Consider the following 10,591-nt stretch of genomic DNA (forward strand, 5'->3'; position numbering starts at 1 on the left):
AAACACTTCAGAGTTGTCCTTTTATCCGAACACTCTTGTTTGAACCCAAACTGAACTTCAATTCTCCAAGCAATCCTCCTTAAGTATCGTCAAAATGAACAGAAGTTTCTCGGGTTAGCTCCCAGTCAGCTATTATTCTTCATCTGCTGATTCTTCTCTTTCATCCAGCGTTGAATAGACCGTTTCAGCATTTTCTCCTTACATTGGAGTTACATCACCATTAAAAATGTTGATGCCGTAATCCCTTTTCTTTTCGAAGCCTGTTACTTCACCTTCATTTACTGAAGTATGAAGTACGTGAGTGCCGTGTGCGAGAACAACTGCCGCCATGTAAAAGTACCTGTAGTTTTAAATATTAATAGGCCTAAGTGACTGCAACTGTGTACCTCTCCGCACTAAACCGTTCCATTTAAGAGATAATGGGCAACGATAAAGACACAGAACAAGGCATCAAGGATAAATTCAGTGGTTTTCTTCATCCCACTTGGAGGAGCATGCATCAATATTTTCCCAGACAGGCGCTGCACAGCTCCTTCAACGACTGCCAGCAACTGTTGGCACATGAGGAACGGAACACAGAACCAGAACAAAACACATAAATGCCTGCTGGTTTCATCCATACTAAAAATGAATCCTCTTGAGCTTGGTTTAGCCTCGTAGACTTTCTTCTTCTTCTTGCTGAATCCCTCTGTTTCTGTGGAGGTTGCCCAGTCCAGAACTTTCTCCTCTGACTTTTTGTGCCGGCTACTCAGATTGTGAGCGTTGGGTTCGTCCAACTGGATGAATTATGACAAAAATGTAAACATGTTTGCCTCAGGTGTACATTGGAAGGTAAAAGTCACCTGCTGTGTCAGCCATAATAAAAACCCTGTACTCATAGAACGACTATGGCTTTAAAGAATTTCAGCATTGCTGTAGCGTTGGTCTCTTCTTTTCCTGATCTGCTTTTATCGCTTGTTGGTTTAATTGACAAATTAGTCAACAAATACCGTTTGTGATAGCATTACAAGATAAGAGAAAAATTTACTCTCAGCATTTGAAATCTGTCAAACTTTTATTTAGTCAGCGTTATCTTCTTATGTTCACTTCTTTGATTGTGCCACTCTGTCCTCAAGAACTCTTCTCACTTCCTTTCTATCTTTCAAAAGATAATTATAGGCAAGAAAAACAACTTACTTTTTCTATACATCATTTATTATTCAATTTGTGCTTCGACCTCAAAGGCGCTTTTATCAGAGTTTGAGTTAAATCTGACAAATTTACATCTGAAGAGTTCAACCTTTTATAGACTCCGGAAAACACGCTGCAAGCCTCTATTAAACATGCCATCCGGGGGAGTGCAGAGATCTTGTTAAACTAAAGCTCCTAATTTTTCCGAGCCGTTGGAGCTTGAACATGCCCTTGTCACTGGTGGAGCTTGAAACGTTCTTCAGAAATAATCCAAAAGTGACCCCAGTAGTAGAACCGAGCAGTTTACTGCTCTGAATCATTCTACGATACCCTTCAGACCTTGAAGGTCATCTGAAACTCGCTTTGTAATTATTCCTGGAGTTCAAAAAGCAGATGCTTAATTAGCATTTAGTTACTACGCGGCACAAGCTTTTTGTTGGAACAAAGTTCTCTGACTGAGATCTTTGACTTGCCCTAACATCCAACTTTTAAATCTAGATCGAAGGCTTTTGCTGTTTTTTAATCCTATCTACTGTGCTGTTTCTTTTTCCAGTAAAGCACAGTAAAACAGCTCTGAATGTGATACCTCATTAATTCATTCATGTCGATTCTGCATGATTGTGTTTGTTGAATTAATGTCCAATTCATTCAAAGATTTTATAATTGATAAATTAAAGAACTTAATAGGACGTCGTGATTGATCATGATATAAGTTAACAAGCATTTCTTTTTTTAAACGAATGACTCAAGATGAAGTATTTGCCGTGTCCATGGTTACTAAAAGTAGCTGGTGAGTGTGTCACTGGGAGACTCGGCAGAGATAATGTGTTCATTGTTTCAGCTAAGCCTTGACAATCATGGGAAAAAATAGAATTAATTAACAATGTAATTAACATTACAGTATATTGCACACTATATATACTATATTGCTGAACTGTTTATATGAGCACATGGAGCCTAAAATAACATGGTGGTGAAATATTTCTGTGCTTGTCTTTGTCCCATTCAAACATTCTGTTTCTTTACCCCATTCGTTCCCTCTTACGTTCTTTATTCTGCCTTCTCTTTCAGAAGTGTCCTATGTTTTTCTTCTCTCTTTATCTTTTCTCTTAACAGCGTGATGATGACGCCATCTTATCTGAACTCTTGAAGTGGCGGTGATTCACAGTCATCAACACCTGCTCGCTCGAGCAGCACCTTCAAGTTTGTCTTCCACCTCTGATATTTTACATCCACCCGCCCCTGCTGCACTCTTCATTTTTTCTTTCTCTCACCTTCTGTCTCACTTTCCTTGTTGCAGTTTTTTTTTTGTTTTTTAACTTTCACTTCTATTCCGCTGATTTAGCAGCCACCTCTTGTTCACACCAACACTTTTGTCGTTCATTCCCTTCCCTGCTCACTTCCCTCCAGCCCTCGTGTGCTGCCACGAGTTATGACTTCACCCCGTTTTGCTTCACTTTCTCTCTCTCCTCCTCTGATCTGTGTGTCTATCTCTCCCTCTGTCTCTTTCTCTCTTTTGCTCGCTCTTTTGCTCTGTCTCTCCCTGCACCTGGCTGTGTCCCATAGCAGTGCTGGCAAAGCAGAGAGCAGATGAGACAGTGTTAAACAGTGTCATCTGCCAACACATCCAGCCCAGAGAGCTGCATTGTTTTGTGTGTGTATGTGTGTGAGCGTGTACATGTGCCTCCGCGTGAGCATGTACAGTATTTGACTATGTTAAGGTGTATCCTGCTCAGTGCGTATGATCAAGTGTGTGTACAGACGTATACAATCCAACACCAACAGCTCCTTGATGTGCCATCTCTTGAAGTGTGGGAGTAGAGACACACTGAAACTGTTAAACTGAGAGGGCCCTTGGCTTTGAACACTGACAGCCCTGTGGCTGGCTGTCTCTGCCATACAGTGGCGGTCGTTCAAAAGTCACCATCTTGATTGGCAAATCAAAGGCATCTACCGCCAACTGCTGTACTGCAGATACATTTCATACGGAAGTTCTCTCCTCTATTAAGCGAAACCCCACAAGGCAAGGGTGTGACAAAAAATTGTACAAAGGCGCTGGGGATGTGACTGACTGTTCTCCACTGAGGACTCACAGCATGCGCTTTATTTATTTATTTCCCCTACATGTCTCAAGTCTGATGTCTTGGCAATCGCTTGTTTTTCAAAACCCTTCAAACATACGGCTGGAGCGTTTATGTCTTTCGACAGCCTGATGGGAATATTTTGAGAGGGAGGAATTAGCTCCTTGGGGCCTGCGAAGTATTGAGGAAATATTTGTCGTCTGATTTGCATAAACATGCGTGAACAGTCTACCTTAACTCCTCACAGAGGAGCCAGTAACTTAGGACAGCGACGGCACAGAATTCCTGTGTTCCCAAGTGTGTTGACCCCAAAACATTACTCCTAACGAAGTCAAAAAAGCCATCAAGAAACGCCTCTTCTTATCTTGAATGTGATTTATTACCAAATCGTCATGCATCAGTGGCTGTGACACCATTTCACTGATGGCACACTCTCCCATATCTCAGCAGTTGATTAAAAACTCTACCCTGATTTTCTCCCCAGATGACTCAAGTGTTGCCAACGCTGTTGTTATGATGCAGAACAACTGGAGGTCATGACCTTGGCGAAGGACTGCGGCGCCGTACAAGTAAATGTGGATTTATTTGTGCGAGTGTGTGTGTGTGTGCATGTGTGTGTGTGTGTTGCTGTGTGCCTCTGTGCACACATGAAAAGCGCCCTCACAGACTACCGTGGCTCTCATTTGATATGCAGTACAGTTCATAGCTTGCTACTATTAATACCCGTTCACTTTCCATTCTGCAATTTATCTATTTACTGCAGGGTGGTGGTGGTGGAGGTGGTGGTGAGGTCTGAGAGCATGATTGTGATTTGAGTAATGCTTTCAGAATAAAGCAAAGGAGTGGAGGCAGAGATCGAGAGAGGGGGAGAGAAAAGACAGGCATAAAACAGGGAGGGAGGGATGGAAGGAACAACTGCAATAAGGTAAAGCATGGGGGAGATGAGTGCACGGAAAGCGAGGGGATTCAGTGGAAGGAGGGGGAGAGACAAGGGAAAATAGAGGGGGATTGAAATCCTCCCGGGATGCACAAAGAGAGGAAACACTTAAGATGACTCAATTCATCACAATCACTGCTACAAAAGAGAGAGAGGGGGAGAAAAAATGGAGGGGAGAGATGCAAAAAGAGAGAGCGAGAGTATGTACTGCAATACATTAGCAAGACCAGGGTAAGTGTATGAAAAGGCTGTTCGAAAATATCAGAGGTTTTGGGGGAAAAATTAAGGTAGACGGGAAGTCGGAACTTTTTTTAAGGACACAAAAGAAGTCGCACTTAGTCTATGGCGGTTTCCATTTGATGTATGCTCGTGCGATAGGCCAGGGTACAGGAAATCAATATGTGACGCCGTAATTAAAACACACAAGGCAAATGCACCCACATGTCGATTTAAAGTAAAAACGTAAGGCAATATAGCCTTCAATTTTGGTCAAGAAGCCCAAGAATTTGAACAAAATACAATTATTTACACACACAGTGCTCTACCATGGTTGAATCCTGCTAGAATGCTGTATATGTAGATAATCTGCATTCATTTCTAATCATCACAATTCAAACTAAAGAAATGGCCAATACGGGGTCAGTCTGAAGGCTGTGCATTTCATCAGGGGGAAAAGGAAAATCTATGCCTGACAATCCTTTACAGGACTCTTCATTTATACTCTTTTTTTTTTGTTTTACAGTTAACTGTTCAAATAACACCTTTCAACACAGAGCACATTCGGTATAAGTATTATATATATCACAAACAAAACAAAACGACTCAGAAGAAAGCACGTTCCTACTGCAAAGCACTTCCACTGGTGGGTAAGAGACATGTTCATGTAACGTCCTCGTGTGTGCTGCAGTAAGAGGATGCTTCACTGTGCTCATCTTGAGATGTGTTTTCCAGAGCTAAGACGGCTTTGACGTTATGCCTTGTGTGCTAGAAATGTTTTGAAATTGAACACCACCTTATGGCTATACATACAGTTTTCATCATTTTCTTTTGTTGATGAGAGTAGCATATGAATGCAACTGACACTGAGCAACATAGGCATCCTACTGCAGTTTTGTATACATACCTGAGTCTCTGTTAAGTGTTTTGCTCCTTTACTGGCCAAGACTATTTCAATGGCACGCAGTGTACAATCCTTGTGTTTGAACTCATGTCTTGAACTTTAGGAAGAGCCATCGGGAGTTAACGCTAAGTTCTAAAAAGCTCAGAGAAACCGAAAAGCCGCGGATACTGGTGTTGATTCGGAGTTGGATCAGTGAGACTTCCTCGTGATATTGGTAGTTTAACAGTTGCACCGCTTTATTGTTTGTATGCATTTTTGTGCAAATATAAGGAATTTTAGTCAAGGCCCAATCATACATAAACAGCGATAAATATTTTCTAACTTTTAATAACATCCTAGCTGTCAAAATGGGAAGTTGTTGGCATTTGCATAACTGCAACAATGACGGAACAGCCTGACAAATTGTACTGCTCGGTTTTGTTGAGATGACGGGTTTATAGAAAAAAAATGTGTTTTGCGGATGGAGCTATATGACAGGAGGAATTGTGTAGATGGTTACTGAAAGCTGAATAAGCAAGTTCATATGGTGGCTCGAGCAAAGTCACCACTGAAGCTGTGTTATATTCCGTGGTAATCCAGTGAAGGGACGTGGTTTCCGAGACTTTCCTTTCAAAAAAAGAAGGACTGTATCGAATATGCTTATAAAGGTATGTGGTATAAAGAAAATGTGGCTCTTAATTTGACAAATGTTTCCTATTTGCGTCCATCTGTCAGACGTTCTTAAATCTCATTGTTGAAAATATTCTTGCGCTTTTCACACGTGCGCTAAACATTTCTTCAGCTTTTAAAAACACATTCACAGTCTTGAATTTGTGAGATTTTTTATTCATTTTTTTTTGGTCACACATTCATAAATGTCACAAAAGGAGAGTAACAGCAGCCAACTGTGAGATTGTTTGTGGACACCATGTCACAACCTCAAATTATATACATGTCATAAACATATAGTACCCTATTTTGCTTCCATGCATGTCAGGCAAGCAACACCTACTTGTACCATGCCTCATGAGGACACAGTATTGTGCAGGGAAAATCACACCATCATGTGATTGAGAAGAAAAAAAAAAAACCTCTTTTCATTGAACCACATCCACTCCTGAGAGAGCCCTCGCAGTCTGCCTCTCGCTCTGAAGCGCATTGGAAAGAGTGTGAAAAGTGAAATAGTGACAGGCAGGTGACAAGGTTCATCCTGCTTCTATCTGGTTAGCTCTATTAAAAATGTACCAAGGACAAATGAAGGACCTCTTGGGGGACCAGGCGAACTCTAAAAGGCAGGAGCTGTCTTTCAGGTTTGGACAGCACAGACCCGGCATGCATACACACACACACACACGCACACGCAGGCATGTGTGCACACACTCGCGTAGACACACACAAACACAAAAAGAGGGAAAACTGTCTTGGCATACATTCTTTGAGAGGCAAAATGTGCCAAAGAGAGTTAGAGATGAAAAAGAGGTGAGGGGAGGCAAAGGCAGCGAGTCCCAGAGAGAGATTGAGAATGAGGAGGAAAGACAGAGTGAAGAGAAAGACACAGAAAGTCAGCGAGAGAGGACGAGCGGAGGGAGGGGAGGAGAGACGGACCGAGGAGGGTGGGGGGGGGTGGGGACGATAGAGTTCTGGAGAGGTTAATTGGAGGTTGAGGCGTGATGATATGATTCAGAGAGATCATTAGCATTCCAGAGCTAAATATTAATGACGCCAGAGCTCAACTTCAGCCGCAGGAACACACAGTGCTGCTGCAGGTGAGGCCCAAAAGACAGAGTCAGAGGAATAGAAATGCAGAGTTTGCAGCACTTGGAACTATAAGCCATAAATGTTTTACACCGTCATTAACATAATTTGATGGAGGCTTTTTGTCTGCATGTGGGGGGTGGTGCTCAAAGTCTTGCCAGGGTAAATTAGAGAAGGAAGCCCGCTTAATCATCACAGATTTTAACAATAAAGTAGTAAATTGCGGTACTTTAACACCATTCTTCTTCTACTTCTTTTTTTTTTTTTTTTTTTTGCACGAGGAGGCAAACCCCAGACAATAGGCTCCAGTCTATGCTTTGAACATGCTGATGTTGTACATGGGAGGATATTGAGCTGAATGGCCCGGGACCCTCAGTGGCACTGACAGATACAGTACTGAAGCAATTAATCATAAGCACCGAGATCAAAGTTCCTCTCTAGCAACTCTTGCAGATGGGACTATTTAATGTTTTGCCTGCGTGACCACGCCGTTACAAGCATCCAAACACAAACGCGTGCGTGCACACACACACACACACGTGTCCACCTACATGCACAACCACACGCACACAATCACGCACACACACACACACTTCTACAAATATCCCCTAAGGATGCAGCAACCTGCTCTGTGTTGTGGGTTATTTATGGCAGGAGATTGAGGGCCTGGGCCTTTGAATGCGTTCAGAGACATGTGAACTACAGTAAGTGGCTTTGAAATCCACAGTGGCGCAGTATTAAAGAATTTCTCCTATTAGTGAGCTGGCAAATGCTCACTGGAATGGAGACAGCTTACATGAATCACAGCAGATATTCATTGTGTGTGCATCTGTGTACATGTGTGTGCTTATGTGTGTGCCAGGCTGCGTCTGTGTCTGTTTCAAAAAAGCCCTTTTAAGAAGGGAATCTAGGAGGATGGAAGAAAGGATTGGAGAAAAAAGGCATTACTCTTGAGGTAGCAACACAGGAGCAGATCTACAAAACTATTAATCTCCTCCTCTGCCTCTGCCCCCCTTAGCCGCCTCTTTCTATCTCTCCCCTCTTTCTCCTGCTGCCTCCCTTCTTCTCCTATCTCCTCTTTTTTCTCCAGAGCCCTCCTCTGCATTTGTTTCATTAATCCAACTCTCCTATCCTTTTCCCCCGCTCACAGCTACTCCATCTATTTCTTTCACTTTACATCTCCAAACATTGCTCCGCTCCCACTCTCCAATGCACCCCCCCGCCCTTTATCACTCTTTGCCTCCATCATGACTTGCCTCACTCACTCCCTGCCTCCCTCCCTCCTTCCCTCCCTCCACCATGTCCATATTTCACCCCCCCCCCTTACTTCCTGCTTTTGACCTCATCTCCTCTTTAATCTTTGTTTTTCTCAATCTTTAAGTCTCTTATTCTCAGTCTCTCTGGCACTTTCGATCTCTTGCTCTTCCACTGTCTCTCTCTGTCTCTCTCTGCCTCTTGCCTGTCTCTCTCTCTCTCTCTCTCTCTCTCTCTCTCTAACCCACTTCTGCACTGCCACTCCGCAGTGTGTTGCAGAGAGAGATTCAGACCTCAGTCTTGCATGTGGTCGAGGTTTCAAAGCCGCAGTCCTCACCGCAGGTTCAAATAAATGCACACGTGCACACACACACACACACACACACACACACACACACACACACACACGGCCACTAACTCTCAGTAGTCGCAGCTGCAGTGGTTCTGGCTCGGTGGCTGAGGCTGCATGGGGTTCCTTTGTGGGTGAGGAGCTCTACTGCAGCGACTCACTCTTCGTCCTTTCTTTTTCTCCCTCCCTTTTTGCTCTGTCTGTCTCACCCACCCACTGCTCCTTGCTCCCCCCCTACAGCCTCTCATTGCCTCACATGCCCCCCAATCCACTCCTCCAACCCCACCCCCCCCCCCCCCCCTGTTCATCCTCCCACTATTTTCCCCTGCCCCTCTATCATCCTCCCCCACAATCAGGACCGTTTGTGTTTCTCTACTGTACGTCCAGCTGCCCCTCTCCCACACCCATTTCTGTCCTCTGACCCCCACCATTCTCCGGGCCTCTCAAGTGTCACCCCCTGAAGACCTTACCCACCCACCCTTGGCCCTCTCGTGTGCAAAAAAGAATACACCTCCTTATTATTCTCCCTCCGCACCACCGCCCGTTTCCACGCGTGCACACACTCACATTCATCCTCATCACTTCCCTTTTGCACCTCGGTACCCACACCTTCCCTTGTATTGGCTTCATGCGCAAACTCCCCCCGCTCCCACACACACACACACACGCGCGTATGTACGGAGTCACACACTGACAACTTCTCGCCACCTCTTCCTGTTTGGCTACACACCACACTTCTTCCTGGGCCACTAGTTACAGCAAGTCTCCAGTGATGCAGTCATGTGCTGATGTGCCCCTCCGATGCTCCATTCTTATCTCTCAAAAGACGTTTTATGCCTTCATGCCCCCTTCCTGCCTTTTCCCCTTGACCACCTCCGCCACCACCACCTCCTCCTGCATCTCCCATTACACCCCCCCCCCCACCCCCCCACTCCTCCTGCATCTCTACAAACAGACAATAAAAATCTTCTCCTCCCCCCCTTCGCTCCCTCCTGACCTCTTTAATCTCATCCATCCCGTCTGTACCCCCGGCTCCCTTTCTCTATCCCCATCTCACACCAGAACGCATCAGCCTACACACAGTGACTGCAGTTTAACAACACATTCTTCTATAATGGTTTTAAAAGAGAGAAAAAAAAAAATTAAAAGCATTGTAGCACAGGGTACAGCATATTAACCTACCTACCAACTGTGACGCTTTTCTTCCAACAGTCAGTCTCATATCAGCTTCTCAACCATTGCAAATCCCCGAGGCTGACATCGCCCGTCCCGTATTTACTTTCCCCCTGTCCTCCTTCCCTGCAAAGATGTATCCAATCATTCTCACTTGTCTTTGCTGAGGCCTCTGTAATGATGAGCTGACTTGGAGCTTGTTTTTTAGCTAATTATCCCCCTTTATTTATTTTCACGGCGAGTGAATCATTTCCTGGAAACATGACGATCACATTAATGGAACACAAGCGGCTCCCTGTTTCCAATTAATCGTCCCGCGTCTGCGTTGTTTTGGCAGGGGGAAGAGTACATCCGTGAGGTAAATACATGTAAACACAATATATGAACGGTATGGACATGCGTGTTTTGTTTGGATAGATGGTGCTGCACAAACGTATTAATAGACCAGTCAGATGAGCGAGGAGAGGGAGGGGTGAAGACAACAAAAAGGTCGAAGTTCAAATCCACAACAGGCGCGCACACACACACACACACACACACACACACACACACTGACAGCGCAAGACCGATCCGCTTCACGCTCATTGTCAGTTGCTATGAGACAGAGTTTTGTGAAACTTTTAAATTAAAAATCTAATTAGTTCTCTTAGATTTTCTTCAATTGGAAGTAAAAATTAAGAATGCAAGAGCCAGTGTCTGTATTTGTTTTTTCCATTTCTTTTCATCCCTCTAGATCACATTAACGCTCTCCCCGCTGTTTGTCCCCAACATTC

The sequence above is a fragment of the Acanthopagrus latus genome, chromosome 1 (assembly GCF_904848185.1).
Source record: "Acanthopagrus latus isolate v.2019 chromosome 1, fAcaLat1.1, whole genome shotgun sequence".
Taxonomy (NCBI): domain Eukaryota; kingdom Metazoa; phylum Chordata; class Actinopteri; order Spariformes; family Sparidae; genus Acanthopagrus; species Acanthopagrus latus.